The sequence below is a fragment of the Artibeus jamaicensis genome, unplaced genomic scaffold, assembly GCF_021234435.1.
Source record: "Artibeus jamaicensis isolate MK-2021 breed Jamaican fruit bat unplaced genomic scaffold, CSHL_Jam_final contig_490, whole genome shotgun sequence".
Taxonomy (NCBI): Eukaryota; Metazoa; Chordata; class Mammalia; order Chiroptera; family Phyllostomidae; genus Artibeus; species Artibeus jamaicensis.
The window spans coordinates 18616240-18633672 of record NW_026521861.1 but is presented as its reverse complement, the minus strand read 5'-3'; the positions used below and the strand labels follow the sequence as shown (position 1 = coordinate 18633672).

The following is a 17433-nucleotide window of genomic DNA, read 5'->3' as shown; positions in this document are numbered from 1 at the left end:
CACCGACTGTGGTCTGGTAACAAGTGTCAGGCCTGGGTTTCCACAGCTGCCTCTGCCCGAGTCCACCAGAAAAAGCCAGCAGCACAGTGTGGAGGGACAATTTGGGGACAGCTGTTCTGTAGGAAGCCCATCTAGGGGTGCTCGCATGTGTGCACACCCCTGTGTGTGCAGGGGAGTGCGAGGGACAGCTGGGGAGATAGTTGGCCCTGAGAAGAGGCTGCTGGCTGTGACCGTCGGGGGTCCCCGCGGGCTCTTGGGCGTGTGGGTGTGGAAATGTACACAGATGTGGTGGGGGGCGCTGGTCAGAAGGAAGGCCTGACAGCAAGCTCCACGCATCACGTCGGGCGGGGCCTGGGGAGCTGACGGGGGCCAGCCCATCTTACTGATGGCCCAGCCTGGCCCCTCCGCCCTCTGGTTCCTCCAAGCTTTCTGGCTTTGTGGTCGGCTTCTGGTGGTGTGTCAGAGGGTCTGGCCTCATGAGTGGTATTTGCTGGCCCTCCCCATCCACACGCTGCGTGTGGAGTTGGCCACCCAAGGAAGGGAAGTTAACCTGACTCAGGACAGAAGGAAGCCCCCCTTAATAACTCTTCTTTTTCACACTCTTGATTTCTTTCAAGCCCTGGTGATTTTGAGAACTGGCTTTTGTTGAGTTCCACAACTGCCTATTTTACGTGGAACTAGAACTTAGAAGAGTGCTGTGCCTCTGGGTGGCATTCGGCCCTTGCACCTGTGCCCGCTTGGTCTCCGAGGGGCACAGTGACTTGCCTGAGGCTACATGGTTGGACAGGGCAGGGAGGTAGGTGTCCGCCACTGAGGTTCCGGTACTCTGGCCCAGCTCTGGGTCTTGGCGGTGGTGTGCAGCCCGCCCACCCCGGCCCTCCCCCAGGCTGCCCACTGCAGTCTGTTCATAAGGTTCCCTGGAGTCTACAAGGGTCCACGGACCTGGCCTCTCCCTTACCTGCCTGCCCCACCCTCCCCCACCCCCGGGCAGCCCCCCTGGGAGGGAGGGGCCTGTTGCGGGTCCCGGTGCACCTTCTGTTCCATCTCAGCCTCTGCGGTGATGTTCCTTCAGATGGTCCTAGAACTTTCCTCCTCTTCCAACAGGGGTTGGGGGCTCAGGGCACTTGCCCACACTCGATTGCATTCTGGCAGCATAACGAGACCAGCAGTGAAGAGCTGACCCTCCCCCCACAGACCCTGAGAGGTCTCTGTGCCTTTTGCTTCCGGCTCCAAGGTTATTTGGGTGTCGGTCCCAGGGTTCCAGCGTTAGGGGGCATTTGCACACTCGGTATGCAACAGGCCCGTTGCCCACACTTACTGGCTCGATGCCGTCAGGTATGTTTCCTGTCTGAGTGCCTGCCCTTTGCCCGCAGCTGGGGCGCAGGGGCGAACCAGGCTCCCCTTGCCGCTGTCGCTGCGAGGCGCTGCTCCTGCTTCTCACAGAAAGGACACTCGGTGCCTTCCTACCGGAGCAGTGGAGGCAGGGGCTGTACTGTTCCCTCCAGAGTTCCCTGAACCCTCGGTGCTGGAGGCTTAGGTTCCCTAAGGAGAAGGGGTGGGGGGGAGTACAAGGTTTCTCTGTATCCCTAAAGGCTTCAGGAGAAAGATCTGTCCGAGCTCTGTGTGTAGATCTAGCGCCGTGTTTGCTACCAAGTTGGAGAGTGAGCAACTGAGTATGTAGGTCATGGACTGAGGAGAGCGAGTGCCGGGCGCTCTTTGCCTCTGATGAGGCCTGTCCTGGGATGGGGCCGGGACGCGTGCCCAGCCCAGGCTGCACAGAGTACATCAGGGTATCTGGGATGGACACTAGGAATCATGAGGGGACACCCTTGGCCCCTTAAGGCATTAGGGGTGTGACTTGGTGTTGGGCCCTGTGGTTTGCATCCAGCTGGCCGGCCGACCGACCGCAGTGACACCAGCCACTCCAGAGTGTATGGGCAGCGATGGGTGGGCTGCTACAGTCCTGGGCAGATCCACCACGGGGAAGGGGCCAGAGCCATCGTGCCTGGTTCAGACGCAGTGTTCGGAACTGCAGGCTGGAAAGGAAACAAGCCGTCCCCTTTGAAGGTGCGTGACATTTAAGAGATCTGTAGCAGGAGACAGGCTTGACAGCCCTGAGCTGGATTTGAAAGAGTTTTTCTTTGAGGCAAGAAAATGATTACTTCTGTTTTAAATGTCATTGTGAAGACATAAACATGGGTAACCAAGTTATATATTTAATTTGCGTGGACTGCGACTTTTATTCCCGTGGGAGGGTCGCTGGTTGCACCTTCAGCAGCCTTGAAGCTGGGCAATGTCGGTGATTGGGAAGCAGTTCAGCTTTTTGACTAAACGACTATTTAAGGATTTCTAGAATCTGGGGAGAAAAAGTATCATCACTGAAATAAGTTTTCGTCTGCACACTTGTACCTAAGGTCACTTTTTGGGGAGGGGGCGGTACTTCTGTTACTGCCACTGGGAGGCATGAACGAATTGAAGAAAGTGACCCTGCAGATGTTAAAGGCGGAATCCACAAAGATGCTTCTGTGATTTCCTTCTTTCGGCTTCTTTGACTCAGCAGGCAGTTGCAGGGAGAGCTGGGAGGGAGCCGGGGTGGCCGGGCCAACAGACCTCCTTAAAAGGGAGGCCGAGGGGACCTGGGAGGGCAGAGCAGAGCACCATGGAAGACCTTCACGGTGATGCAGCGTGAGTTCTGTTGCAAATGCCGATGGCGCGTTCGAGGGCGCTGGCCAGCGAGCTGGCCAGGCGGGGCTAGCTGTGGCCCAGCCCTAACTCTGGGGGTCTGCTAGGACACCCCCGCTCCAGAACTTTCTGAGGGAGCCAGGCGTTGGAAGGCGGCCAGCCCAGCGCACAGCCGTGTGCGTCAGCCGGGACGGTCTTGGCCGGTTCCAGCCTGCTGCCTGCAGTTTCGATTTGGCCGGGCTGGCGCAGGGAGCCCTGGAGTCCGGTGCCGTGTGCCCACTCGCCGGCACAGTGCAGCCTGGGGCCTGGCTCTCCATCTGCTCCAGGACTGCTGGCAGGGCAGGCGCCATGCCCTCCCTCAGACGGGACCCCAGGGAGCCGTAGGGATCTGGCAGCAGCTTGGAGGGGAAGCTAGTCCGCGGTGCCCGTTCCCAGGAAAGAACTTAGGGTGCCAGCTTCTTTGCCAAGTGCAGCAGAGAAGGTCAGGGTTCAGGAGCCAGGAGCTCAGCCTCTGGGGCAGAGGTTGGCTGCTGGGCCCTGGCAGCACTGGCTGCTGATCTCGTGCCCGCAGGCAGGGCCGGCTGCTTCCACGCCCCGTCCACTGGAGACGGGGGTTGCCCTCTATCTGCACTGGGCGCCGCTGGCCAGACAAACCCCGAAGGGCCAGGCCTGCCTGTTGGTTCTGTGGTGACACTGGTGGCTTCGAGGCCCTCCCGGGGTCGCACGTGGCTGCTGGGGAAGTGGGCCCTTGATCTGGTCTCCCCAGTGAGAACATGTTTCACAGTGGCAGTAGCACGACCAGGAAGCGGACATGGGTGGAATCCTTAGATGGTCAGATGTCCCGTGTTGCGTTCGTGTGGGTGCGTGTCCACTGCTGCGCAATATAGCACCTGTGGGCTCCGTGTGCACTGCCATGGTCAGGACACAGAATGGTCCCTTCACCCCAGGGACGCGCTGCTGTCTGTCCATAGCCGCACCCACCTCGGGTGGCCCGCGCAGGTCACGGCCGACACGCACAGCTGTGCATGCAGCTGGTCAGCGTCCTGGCCCTGACCGCCGCCCCTCTGGTCCCCGTCTGTTAAGACTGTCCTGTAAGTGCGAGCAGGTGGTATGTCGACTTTTGGGGGAGAGTTGGTTTTCACATGGACACTTCCCTTTGAGACTCATTGCGCTGTGGCGTGTGTCACTGCGTTGTCCCTTTTTCTCGGTGGGGGCAGTCTGTTCGTTATAAAGGGTTTTGACTCAGTGTGAGACCGGGGCCTGGAGACCTTAGAGCTGCAGAGCGATCCGCTCTGCTCGGCGTCCAGAGGAACCGGCGTCTCCGGCCTCCACATAGGCGGCCCATCTCTCCCCGAACGTCCCTGGGGTGGTTCGGAGCGGCCAGGCCACGCGGGCGTGGCCCGGCCGGGGAACCTCGGGGCGCTGCCTGCACCCGGTGAGTCTTCCTCACCCGGGTTGTGTGTGGTTCGCACGGCACGGACTGAAATGTGTGAAGAGCCAGGACTTGGGAGAAAGGGTTTTGGGGTGTTGCCGTCTGGTTCGTTAGCAGCCCTGCTCGGCGGCAGCACCTGGGCGCGTGCCTGAGCGGCCTCTTCTGCAGGAAACCTGGGCGCCCGCGCGGCTGTGGCCTGCTTCGTGTGCAGTTACGAGTCCTGGGAACCTCGTTTCAGACCGAGGTTTGGACGGGTCCTTCCTCAGGAAGCACGGTGGCCCTGAGTTTTGAACATACACACGCACGTGTCCTCACATCCATCACACGAGTGAGGCGGTATTTGGGGGTTGCGAGCCCTGTGCACATGTGCTGAGCGCTCGTCTGTATTGTGGGGACTAGTGGGGACCAGTGAAATGCCCCGAGTGCTCTGGCGCCGGGGGCGGCTGGTTCTGGGCCTCCAGGGTTATTTCCCTGATGTGGCAAATCCAGTAGCCTGGCCACGAGCTCTTTAGGGTCTCGCAGGGTCTCCCTGCGGTCTTTTCCTAGGCCCAGACTGTTGAGTGGCCTTGCTGCCAGGTCCGCTGGGACCTGGGAGGTGCCTGGACAGAAATCGCCCCCTAGTGTTGGGCGGTGGGGGGTGACCAGCTGGGTGGGCCCCGGGCTGGGCTGGTGTTTGGCCTTTCTCTGTGTCCTGGATTCCCCTGGGTGAAGGGGTGCAGCCTCTGTGCCCATCACGAGAGGGTGGTCTGGCTCTGGTCAGATGGGCAGAGCTCTCCTGTTGTGGGTCCCAGGCTGCTGGGGGCTCACGCCTCTGGGAAGGAGTCCTGACTGCATGTTGGGCGGGGGCAGAACACACGCTCCCTCTGTCCCCATCCGGCCGCCTGGGCCCTGGTTCCCTGTTTCTCAGTGAGACAGACGCCCTCTGAGGTCTTGTCTGGCTCTGAAGTTTGGTCTTAAAACTTGTTTCCCTGAGAGGAAATACACGTTGGGCTGTGACCCAGGGGCCCTTGGGTGCCGTGCGGTGCTCTGCTCACACCGGTGTGCGTGGTTTCCCTGCGTGCTCTGCTCTGGGCCACACCCGGCCCCGTGAGTGGGTCTCACACACCGACTCGTCTCCGCTGCAGGCCCGGCCTCCACCCTGTTGGACGGCAGTGGTGTGCTTCCTTTTAAACAGAGGTCTCCCCCAAACCTTGAGGTGCGAGTTCCTCACTTAGTTTGAGGTACAGCAGAACCCCGTTTCCCTGGGACTCTGGGTTCTTGAATTTGCCGGGTCACGTTAGTGACATGCTGTGAAACGCCAAGAGCAGGTGGCTGGGTGCGTCTGGGCTGCCAGCCAGCGTTGCTCAGGGTCCCAAAGGGGGGGCTACCGAGGGTCATGCCATGGGGTCCTCGGCGGGAAGAGAAGGTGAAGGTGAGGGAGCTTTTCTGGGCCACTCACGGCCTCGTTCAAGCCGCCCTCACTGGTGGTGCGTGTCAGTTCTAGGCCAACGTTGGCCTCTGCCCCTGCGCCCGGGGAGCTGCCCGCCTGGACGGTCTGAGCACAGGGGAGCAGTCGGCGCCCTCTCCAGGGCTCTGAGGGCTGGAGGTGAGGTCACAGCAGGGTAGGCAGGGTCCCAGGGGCTGTTTCCTGCCCCCCGTGAATTCATCATACTTGACTGTCTCCGTGTCTGGTGCCCTGCATGTAGCCATCCATCCTAAAGCTGATCCCTCTGCTCCACAGTGATGACGCGTCAGGGCTGTGGGCTCGCCACTCGGTCTTCAAGTCTGTCTGGCTGCACTTTTTTCTTTTTTAATGCTTCTTCCTGTTCCTTCTGCAGTGGAATCTGTGGCCAAGAACTTGGCTGGAGCCCATTGAGAAGCCCAGCCTGCCCTGGCCTGTTTCGCCCCAGCGGGCCCTGGGGGTGGGGCAGGGACAGGTGCCGAGCCTCTCCCTTGTGTGGGTGCCCCCATGCCCATTCTCCCAGGTTCACAGGTCACTGGAACTCACAGACTTGCACACTGGGATCCCGGACACAGGCACCCTTCTGTATGTAGGTCTAATGTGCGTAAGGGTGGGTCACGTCACATCTTCAAAGCCCACACCTAGGCCCTGCAGGCAGGACAAGGGGACCTGCGTCCTCCATGGGGCTGCCGCACACAGTGTCACTGCAGCCGGGACACAGGCAGAGGCAACTTGAACCTGACCCGTCCTGCGTCTGCGCCACCAGCTCAGCCCCCTCTGTCCTGGCACGGGAGCCCATGGCGCTTTCCTGTGCATTTTCCAGGTTGTCAGACGTCTGTTTGTTTGCAGAAAATGTAGAAATACAGGGAAGTGTGGGGGAAAGTAAAAGAACAAAAGAGTCTTCTGATCTGAAAGACGTATTTTAAATACCACCTTTAATCTTAGCATGGAGAAATGGCTTTCTCCATTCCGGGTGTCTTTCATGTCTCATGCATGTATGTACATACCCAAACTGGAATTCACTGCTTAAAGAGTATTTTATAGTTTGTGTGTAAGATTCGGCCTACTCTGTATTTTCTCTTTTCCCACGTAGCCTGTACGTGTTTTTCCCACGTTGTTACGCGTGTTTAAATTAAGAAAGGCTGATCCGTTGAGGGCGACGCGTGAGACCGTGTGTGTCTTCAGCCGATCAGGAGGGCAGGTTACTCAGCTGCTTCCTTTTTATTTGGCATCTTAGATAGTTTCTTCTGTTTGTGTCAGTATTGACCACTCCTTGCATTTCTCCCCAGGGGTAGAATGGGGTGAGGGTAGAATCTTCTGGGTGGGTAGGGGTGTTCGTCCCCTGTGTCCCACTGACGGAGTGTCAGCACAGAGAGGTTTTGGGTCGCTGTACCGAGCACCCGGAGGGCCCGGCTCACGGCTGGACCCTGTGCCCTTTGCCGAGTGGGGTGTCGATGGGGCGCCTGGCAGAGAGGCGCTTAGAGAACGCCTCTTCCTCTCCGCACCCCCTTCTCCTCTCTAGCAGGGTTGGCACCCAAGCCAGGGTGCTCTTTCCAGATGCCCTTCTGGTTTGGGGGGCTGTGTCCTTAGTGCCCGTGTCTCCCTCCACCCCTTCCTTCCGGCCGGTTCTGCGTCATTTCTCAGAGCTGCCTGCGCCTTGGCTGGTCCTGTCCTTGTTCAGTGATACTTGGAACCACGGATGACCGTGATGAGACGCCTGCAGGTGTCTGATTTATACCTGTTTGTTTGTCACTCGGGCCCCCCTCGAGGGAGGACCCCTTTCACTCCTCTGGTCTTTTTTCTGAGGGAAGAGGGCAGCTTCCCGTGGGCAGGTGGGGACACAGCCAGGTTTCTGGGCTGAGGGTTCAGCAGCTGCTACTCAGACCAGCTGCTTTCCCTCCTGCGGCCACCAGGCATTTGGGGGGTGGGAGCACGGCTGGAACTCACAGAACGACTTCGTGTGGGTGGGCTGCTGCTCCCGGAACCTCGTTCTCTTTCTTTCCAAACTTGGCCTCTGCCAAGCCTGAGCAGCAGCACCCACTTACTGATTTGCTTTCTGTGTTTATTTTTCCAGTCGTTTCCAAGGCTCCTCACCCCCCAAACCTGGCAGCCTCGTGTCTTGTTCGTTTCTCCGTGGCTGGAGCCACTGAGAGGGAGCGGAGCATCGGCAGCAGCTTGGAGCCCGGCTCCACCACCTCGCTCCCCACGCCCCGCTCCCCACGCCCAGTGGAGCGGGCACACTGACGCACTGTATGAGGGACAGCACAGAAAACGGCCTGTTTTGTTCTCCCGAGAAGGGGATAGAGTTCTAAGTCTTTGCTTACAATTTTCGACGGGCTGTCCTTGTGTTTGAAGTCAGGATTTGTAAAATCTCAGTTGTTGGGTCTTTTCACATTCGTAAAACTTAAAACCAGCTGAACACAGTGAATGTGACAAAATGCCATAAACATTCTCCTACAAAAACTGTACATTTTCTGCCTGGAGGGCATTTTCTTGGACCCAGTCAGGGGTGGTTATAGTGACGTGTTGATCTGACCTCAGGCGCTGGAGGCCAACGTGGCCTGTACGGGACGTGGGAAAAACGAGCTTTTAGGTGGTGGCTTTCCTCCTCCTGAGTAAAGGGCAGTTGTTCAGGGCGAATGGATTTGGTTCCCTTGTCATTGGCAGTAGCTGGTGGGACCGAATCCTGGAGGGGCCGGCCGGGCTGCAGCCCCGTGGGAGTGTCTCCGTTCTCACCGTACTGATTGTGTCCTGCCCCATGTGCAGAGGACCTCGGTTTTTCTCGAGTGACAGCCAGCCCAGAGATTCCCACCAGCCTCTCCCGTGTGGGCCGGGCCTCCCTGGGGTACCGGCAGGCACACGGACAGCGGGGTGGAGCGGGGACAGCATCCCAGGTGACTGGGCTGCGCTGGCAGAGTCCTCGGAGGTCCTGATGGTCCCGACTAGAGGGCACGATTGGGGAGAGGCCCCACCCAGCAGCTGCCAGCCCCTCCCACCAGAGTCTCCAGATGAGCCGTTGGAGTGGAGTGGGGGGGGGGGGCAAGGTCAGCCCTCCCATGGAGAGACCTGCTGAGGGAGGCTGGGGCCAGTGAGCACTGGGGGGCGCTCAGGGGGCTGAGTTCCCTTGCCTCGTTGTGTTGGATTGGGGTCCAGGCTGCTCCCCGTGTCCCCTGGAGCACACCCTCGTGCTGTCACTGTGGCCTGGAGTTAATAATGCCTGGCATGCGCTGTGTCTGTCCACCTGTCTGTCCAGGCTGCTGACTGACATAGGCAGATCGGTGTTCAGGGGTGGGCATTTGGTTTCTCTGTGAGCTTCTGGTGTCCACATCTGCTTACGGTTTTTCCCCACCTGCCATCTTTGAACTTGAGACAGTTGGAGGGATCTGCTATGTGTGCATGTGGGGGAGGTCCCTGGCACGCATCCCCCTGTCGTGGTCCCATTGCTCAGGGTCCCTGCCTCTCACAGACCAGCACCCACAACAGCGCCACGTGGCCGGTGAGTGAGTGGACATGGGGCTTCAAGCCATCTCAGGGCATCGGTGTGGCCCTCAGGATGGGGTGCGGTGGAGGTGTGGCGGGCCTGGCTGGCCTTCTCTGCAGCTGCGGCTTGTGTTTCCCTTCTGTGGAGCCTTGCAGCTGTGGCTGGTGGGCGTTTCCCAGAGGACCCATGCACCTTGTCTTCGAGGGCCTGCTGGTGTTGTCTATGCCAAGGACGTTTGTGAGAGAGAGGGCTGGGTTTTAGATGGGTCTTGCCCAGCCCCTGTGCCTTTTCTGAGCACAGCCGAGCACAGGACTCTCACCAAGGATGCTCCTCCTGAGGGCGTGGGGGAGACTGTGTCACTCTGCTCAGTGACCTGGTCGGGACACTGAGGCCAAATACGCACCGTTTTTTTTTTGTTGTTTGTTTGGTCCCGTCCCCCCCCGCCCCCCGAATTTGGGCAGGGAGGGGTTTGGTTCTTAGAAGGACGACCTTGTCCTGAGTTGCATGCTAGGTCTGCTGGTGACGAGCATTTATTGAGTGCTTGCTGTATGCAGGCCTCGGGCTGACCTTCCTTACCTCTCTGAATGGGCCCTGTCGCCTGGGACGCTCACCTGTGAGTGCTGGCTCCTCCGTCCCAGACAGCAGAGGCCCGGGTGGCTGTGGTTCCTGGCAGCCCACCATCACAGGGCACCTGCGATTACCCTTGAGATGGCCCTCGGAATCGGGGAGCAGGCTCTCGGTGAGGCCGTGCTCTCCCCGGAGCTCAGGCCTCCTCCTCTGCCCACCTGTGCCGCTTGAGGGACGGGGTGATTTTGATTCCGCCGAGTCCTGTAGCCTTACCCTGGCGGTTCTCAGAGAAAACTGCCCAGCCCGTCTGCCGGGCGCTCTGCCGCGTGCCATCACTGGGCTCTGCGGAACAAGTGGGTCGGAGATCTCCGCCTTCATGTGCCTCCGGACTTCTTAAGTGCTTCCACCCTTCGAGGCGTAATGGCCACCTGCTTTAAACACCTCGTCTTCCAAGCCCTTCACTGTCCTCAGGCGCTAAATGAGCACTTCTGCAGCCGTCTGGGGCTCTCGAATTTCCCCTCAGGAAATTCCATGATGTGTCACCTCCTCCAAGAAGCCTTCTTCCCTGGCGGAGCTGTCTGTTCCCTGTGGAACTAATTTACCGTGCAGCACCTCAAAGTGAGACGCGGTGCCCACTGCCAAGACTGGGTCAAGGTCAACCTTTTGTCTTCACACCCATGTTTATTTATTTATTTTTAATTTTTATTTTATTGTTTATGCCATTACAGTTCTATCCCCCCCCTTCATTCCCCTCCACCCTGCATCCCCCACCCCCACCATTCCCCTCCTTTAGTTCATGTCCATGTATCTCAAGTTCTTTAGATTCTATATTTCCCATACTATTCTTGCTCTCCCCCTATCTATTTTCTACTTACCGTCTGTGCTACTTATTTTCTGTACCTTCTCCCCCTTCTCCTCCTCCCACTCCCCTGTTGCTAACCCTCCATGTGATCTTCATTTCTATGTTTTCGCTCCTCATCTAGCTGTCCTTTTAGTTTGCTTTTGTTTTAGGTGTGGTTATTAGTAACTGTGAGTTTGCTGTCCTCTCACTGTTCATTTTTTTGATCTTTTTCTTAGATAAGTCCCTTTAACATTTCATATAATAAGGGCTTGGTGATGATGAACTCCTTGAATTTGATCTTATCTGAGAAGCACTTTCTCTGTCCTTCCATTCTAAATGAAAGTTTTGCTGGATAGAGTAATCTTGGTTGTAAGTCTTTGGATTTCATGACTTGGAATACTTCTTTCCAGCCCCTTCTTGCCTGTAAGGTTTCTTTTGAGAAATTAGCCGACAGTCTGATAGGAACTCCTTTGAAGGTGACTGTCCCCTTAGCTCTTGCTGCTTCTAGAATTCTCTCCTTCATTTTAATCTTGGCTAATGTAGAGATGATGTGCCTTGGTGTGTTTCTTCTTGGGTCCAAGTTCTTTGGGACTCTCTGAGCTTCCTGGATTTCCTGGAAGTCTATTTCCTTTGCCAGATTGGGGCAATTCTCCTTTATTATTTGTTCAAATAGGTTTTCCACTTGTGGCTGTTCCTTTCCCCCTTCTGGTGCCCCCTATAAGTCAGATGTTGGAGCGTTTAAAGATGTCCTGGAGGTTCCTAAGTCTCTCCTCATTTTTTTGAATTTTTGTTTCTTCATATTTTCCTGTTTGGTCATTTTTTCCTTCCTTCTGGTCCGCTCCCTTGATTTGAGTCCCAGTTTTCTTTCTATCACTATTGGTTCCCTGTGTATTTCCCTTCATTTCAATTAGTTTAGCCTTCATATGTTCCTCTAATTTGTGGCTAAAATCAACCAGTTCTTTGAGCATCCTGATCACCAGTGTTTTGAACTGTGCATCTGAAAGTTTGGCTATTTCTTGGTCGCTTCGAGTTATGGGCTCTGGAGCTTTGAGATCTTCTTGAGCCATTTTTGGTCTGTTCAAGCCCATTAAGTATGAGGAGTGGAGCTTTAGGGGTGGGGCGGGGCCACCAGGGCGAGGTCGCTGGGTTGTGACGCTGTATGTGGGGGCGGGGTCAGAGCGGGAAAATGGCTGCCCTCTCTGCGGCCTCCCGCCGCTGGGGCCCGTTTCACAGCCCACTTCCTCGCCGGTCTATCTGTGCAGGAATGTGGCAGCACAGTCAACGCACTGCCCTGCGCCCTTGCCGGATCCACTGGTCCTCACTGGGTCGCTCACTGGGTCTGCCCGTTGCAACCCTGCACCTGGGATCCGCACGCCTGAGTCCGTCTGACCGAGTTTTCCTGTGCAACCCCGCTCCGCCAGCTGCTGGTTTCGCCCCTCTTACCGGTCAGGCTGAAGAATTTGTTGTTAACAGACTTCTGAAAAGTTCAATTTTCTGTGTTCTGGCTGTTTTCTGTTGCTAATATTTTGTTGTCTCTAAACTTGGTTGTGTGAGAAGGCATGGTGTCTCCACCTATGCCTCCATCTTGGCGGATGTCCTCATGTTTAGACCCAGACCTGTGTTTAAAAATAAGAAGTCACGTTACAGACATTACCAAGTTTTACTTCACATGTGTGTGCAGTAAGCATTCCAAGTATATCAGGAAGTTTTGCATATTTGGAAACTCGTTTGCATCTGTGCGTGCCCAGGAACATCTGCGTGTCTGCTGCATTGGAAGTGGAAGGGAGCTGAACGCCCGTGGCACGTCAGGACCGACCACGCTGCTGGGGCGTAAATCCCACTCGGCAGTTCGTTAAGTGTTTGGTTTCCTACTGCGTTCTGGACATGGAGAAGTGCGGAGATGAAGAAAATGCGACCGGGGCATTGAACCCGGAGAGACCCAGAGCCAGGCAGGGCGGGCAGCAGCCGGGCACCAACAGGGAGGTGTCAGGAGGTGGCATCGACAAGCCAGGTTTTGAAGGACGCACGGATGTCTGCTGGGCGAGCTGCCACCACCCCAGAGGGACAGCTCCTTGGCCGCAGTGGGTGCTCAGTTAGCATGAAACTAGGATGTCATCAGAGGCTGGGGACCATGGAGAACCCCTGCCTGTCCCGCCCACCTTGCCCTGAACTGGAAAATGGGGGGGGGGCAGTCTCCTTCATGATCTGGCTGTGCAGTGGCTGTGACAGTAGGGGCCACCCTTCCCAGCTATGTCTTCCAGGCCATCCCTGCCGCTTCACGCCGAGCAGAAGGACGTGAACTGTGTGTGGGCTGGAGGACCTGTGTGGTGCCAGGGCTCCTCTCTGATTTGCTCCACAGTCTGGGGGACAAGTCCCAGGATCGGATCCCAGGGACGTTTCAAAAGAGAAGGAACTGTATTAAGAAACTCTAGTTTTCTAGTGTTTGAATGGTTTGGAAAGTAGAGTGTAGCAGGGGAGCTGGTCACAGTGCATTTAAAAATACTAATCAGCCCTGGAATCCTGGCCGATGGTGTGGAAGGCGTGGCCTGGCCGCTGGGCTCCAGCAGTGAGTTCCCATGAGCCACCACCCTCCTTCCCCACAGACCCTGAGGAGGGTCACCTCGCACCCTGGGCACGGGTGCCCGGCCAGTCGAAGGTCCATCTGCTCCTGGGGGAAAGCCACAGAAAAGATACTTGGGCCTTTCCCTCCTGCCCCCTTGCAGCTCTGGGTGGACAGGAAATGGTCCGATTACGTGAAGGCCCCGTATGTTTGCTCTTCATTTCACATACAGGAAAATGGATGCGAGTTCTGCTCAATGCGTCACCTCTTTTCATATTGCATTTGCCGAGAAAGTGCAGTTTTATTGAACATCAGGATTGGATTCTTAACTGAGTAATCAATTTCAGTGGTAAGTTAAAATGCCTCCTATTAATGGACAACTGCAACTGTTAATCAGAGTGACTGTGGATTAACAGTTGTCAGCATTTATGCTAATGGCACTGAGAACCTTCGGCCTCGCGAACTCCACTGCCTGGCCCTGAGCTGCTCTGGCAGCCGGCCCTGCTGTGTGCGTGCTGGCGCTGGTTGTTCGGGCCCCTCGTTGGCTGCTTGGGGATGTAAAGGAAGCTCGGTGCCGTTTTCATGGCGATGACACAGTGTCACCTTCTGGGTGGCAGCACTCGGCTTCACGTCACGAGAGATGGAGAGGGTTCATTCATCCCGGTGCTGTCTGTCCTGTTTGATTTGATCTGCGTCGTGACCAAAGACAAATAGTATTTTTAATGAAACTATTTAATAATCTCCGGTGGCTCAGAGTCAGTGGCATTGGAAAACCGCAGTCACAGGAGGGCCCGATGCAAACAACAGAAGATCCCTGCCTTGGCTGCACTGACCCAGTCCGCTCTGCTTCCAGGGTTCCATCGCCTGAAATGCTTGCGAGCCAATGAAGCTGGATTCCCTTAGACGGACGGACGGACAGCCCGTCGTGTGAGCTCTAGAGTGTGTGCACAGATTTATATCGGTGAGTCGCTGGGAAGTATCTCCAGGTAAAAGGTTCTGATTTCCCAAAAATCCCCTTTGGTATGTGTTTTCAGTTAGCTGATGACTATGGATTGCCAGCAGCCTCTGGGTGTTTCATTGGGACGTCTAGTTGCAGGACCGTATTGACTGCCTTTCAATTAATTGCATCTAGTATTTTCATTTATCAGAAGCAAAATACATGTAATTAACTCTGAAGCAATATAGTTGGGTGTGAAGTGATCGTTGCTGCTGCTGCTGCCACTATACAGATAAGTCAGCGGAAATGGCGCTGCTGGAAACTCGAGTCAGGGTGGGAGCTGAGTTAGGATGGGCCCCTTGACATATGAATTAATTACAAAGAGTACAAATGAGTTAGGGGAGCAGGCCCCCCCCTCAACACACACACACACCTCAAGCAGCTCACACGCAGAGGGCGACAGGCATGTTTAGGAAGCTTGCTGAGGGTGACGTGAATTCAGTGAACTTAGATTTTGGGGGGTTGCCGGCCCCAGGATGTCTTCCGCACATACTGGGTTTTTCTGGTGGGGTGGATTGGGATGTGGGTGTGGGCGGAGGGGAGAGCGTCGGTTCTGTCTGTACTGGTTTGGAGTGTGGTTGAGAAAATATTGACTGAGGGAGTGCAGTCCCCCTTTGTAGCGAGGGGGCGCGGGGGTTCCAAGTTTACTTACAACATGCGGTAGCCATTTTTCACAAAACCTGGATTACAGTCTCCAAGTGGCAACTTCTCAGACGTGACTGATTTTTATTGTGCTTTACAAAATGGGTTTCTCCTTGAGCTCACGACATCATTTTACAGCAAGAAAAAAGAGTGTTGTGTGCAGATGTCCTTGGTGGCTTTTCTGTCACACCCTGGGGCTCGTTCCCTGCCGTGTTCACTGGGACTTGGAGTCTGTGGTCTAAGGAAAGGTCAGGTTCACTGCTGCGGCCTTAGGCCAGGCTTCCCACTGGGCCGAGAGGGAGGGGTGGGGACAGCTGAGCCGCATCTCGGCCTGAGCCATCAGCAGGGTGGGTTGTGGCTCTGGGACGAGGTCTCACTGTCCCTGTGTCCCCTCCATTTCCCCTCGGAGTGGTGTCAGCTGGGGCCGCCACTGGAGCTGGCCGGCCACTAGCGGTCACCTTGTGGAGGCCTGTGGAAGCCTTGCTTGTGAATCGAGGCATTGGACTGGGGCAGTCTCGGAGATCCCTGTCTTTGAGGTCGTGATGTAACGCAGCAGCCCGGACACTTTCCCGGGGGCGGCCTGAGGGCTTGCATGGCCTCTGTGGGGTCACATCAGAGCCGACTGGGGTCTCTGAGCCGTCCCGCAGATCTTGGCACTGGAGCAGACGCGAGGCTGGAAATACCCTTGACCGTGTGTTGGGTGAAACGTGGACGTACCTCATGAGTGAGTCGTGGTGGCCCCTCAACGTACACATCGAGTCCTGTCTTTGGAGACCGCCGTTTGCTTCCTCTCTGGCTCTCGCCAGTTTCCTTCCTTGGACCCCGCGTGCTGGCGCCAGCCAGGGCTCCGAGAGCCCTTCCCCGCAGGTCTGGGTTTGGTGGGGGTCAGTTGCAGTTGTGGCTGCAGGGGTGATGGAGAGAAATCCTCCGGGCTCCCAGAGCCCGTGGCTGTCAGCTCCGAGTCTGAGCACAGCTGTGCCCCGTGCCGGGGCTCACGGGGGGCGGGGGTGGGCATCTCGTCTGTATAGCTGACACCTGAGAGCCATGCTTCGTACAGGTCACAGACACCATGGGCTGGACAACTTGATTTCCTCTCAAGATAAGAATGTGGAAATCGTACCAGAAGGATGAAATGAACTATTAAAATGGCACCGATGGCTGAGTGATAGAATTTCCATTGGACTCAACCTCACACCCGACCGCGGTGGGAGCTGGTTGAAGAGTGGTGGTCTTGCTCCCGGGGGAACGCTGACGTGTAAAAGCGTCCGGTGTGGGAACGAGATCACAGCACGCTTCCTCTGGAGCCCTGGAGCGCCAAGGCCCGCCAGGGAGTGGGTTTGCTGTCACCCCGCCCGCCCTGACCCACACTGACAGGGTGGGTCTCTCGCAGGTTCCCAGAAAGCATGCGTAAACCCATGGGGCCCCTCTTCTCTGTGGCTCAGCACTGTGTCCAGTACGTCACGGACAAAGTCCCCCTGCAGCTGACATGTGGCCACACAAGGGACATCTTTGATTGCAGGGTGAGGAAGACCCTGTGTAGATGGACAGGTGGTGGTGTATTTTTTTAACGCGAACAGAGGAGTGAAAGTAGGTGAAAAACAAGAGTCACGAAGAGTCACAGCCTTGCAAAGGCAAAGCTGGGAGATGCTAGAAGCCCTTAGATTCTGTGGTTGGCGTCTCCGTCCTTTTGAGTGTGTCCTTGTTCTACAGCGTTACACACTTCTTATTCTGGACTTGCTGTTTGGATTGTGGTGTCTTGTTTTTTTTTTAATATCTTAAAACCAAAAATTCCCGCTTCCTCCCCCCGAAGAGGTGCGTGTTGTCATCCTAATGGATACTGCAGCCCGCCTTCTCCCCGCCCTCACTCCTCCTCCTGTGCGTCCCTGCTTGCTGGACGTGGAAACCCAGCAAGCGCCCTGGTGTGTGTCGGCGTCTCCCGGAGCCCCGGTCGGGCCTCCGTGGGTGTGGACGGAGCATTGTGAGTCTTGTGCTGTTTTGTTATTACACATTAATATTCACCGCAGCACCTAGTTACTTTGTAATTTTAACAGAAGTGTCAGGAAAAAATAAGCGCTTTTTGTTAAATGTCTGCAGGTGAGTGGAGGTGGGAGCCAGAGCTTTGTTCTGTGTGCCGGTGCTGGGCCGGCCGTGGCTCCGGTTCAGCAAAGCCAGGGTGGCCCGCTCAGCTGCCAGTGCCTGGAGGAGCGTGCACCCTGTGCTGCTTTGACAGGTCATGATGGTCAGGCCCCCGGGAAAGGCACCTGGCTCGGGGGCGGGGAGCGCCTTGCTGCGGTCTGCCCTGGTGACCAGGCTGCTGACCATCGAACCGTCGCTGTGGCAGGGTCGCTGAAGTCGTCTCTGCTGCCGTCAGGGCCTTGACCCTGTTTCTGCTGAGATAGGTTCGTTTGTTGAAAGTCAGGAGAGACAGTGTCACTTTACTTCAGGAACAAACCACCCACCCCTTGGGTGGCTCTGGCTGTTGAGGTGCAGTGGCCATGCTGGTCCTACCTGGGAACGTGTGGTCCGGTGCTCAGGACAGAGATTGCCAGGGTGAAAACCACAGACCAGAGGCTGTGGGCAGGGCTGTGTCTCTAGCTCTCTAGTTGAGAAACAGCCTGGAGGTCTTGGAGGGGTCAGGGCAGGATGGGGGGTTGGGGGCGGCTCTTGCGCCAGCTCTGTGGAGCAGGCAGGAAGGCCCAGCTGGAGCCCTGGGTTCTTGGTTCTTGTTTGGATTTTACTCCTGAGCCGCAGATCCGAGGTCCTGTGGAAGCCATTCCCTGGCAGGTGGTG

The 17433-nt window shown here is 56.7% G+C and overlaps 1 protein-coding gene across 1 annotated transcript in view; it reads left to right on the top strand.

The window, feature by feature from the left end:
- CTBP2 (C-terminal binding protein 2) overlaps positions 1–17433 on the top strand; it is a 128543-nt gene that overhangs the window by 30283 nt on the left and 80827 nt on the right. Inside the window, exon 3 of the mRNA XM_037159135.2 lies at positions 13858–13965. The gene's annotated coding sequence lies outside the window, so the exon portion shown is untranslated. The remainder of the gene's footprint in view (positions 1–13857; positions 13966–17433) is intronic.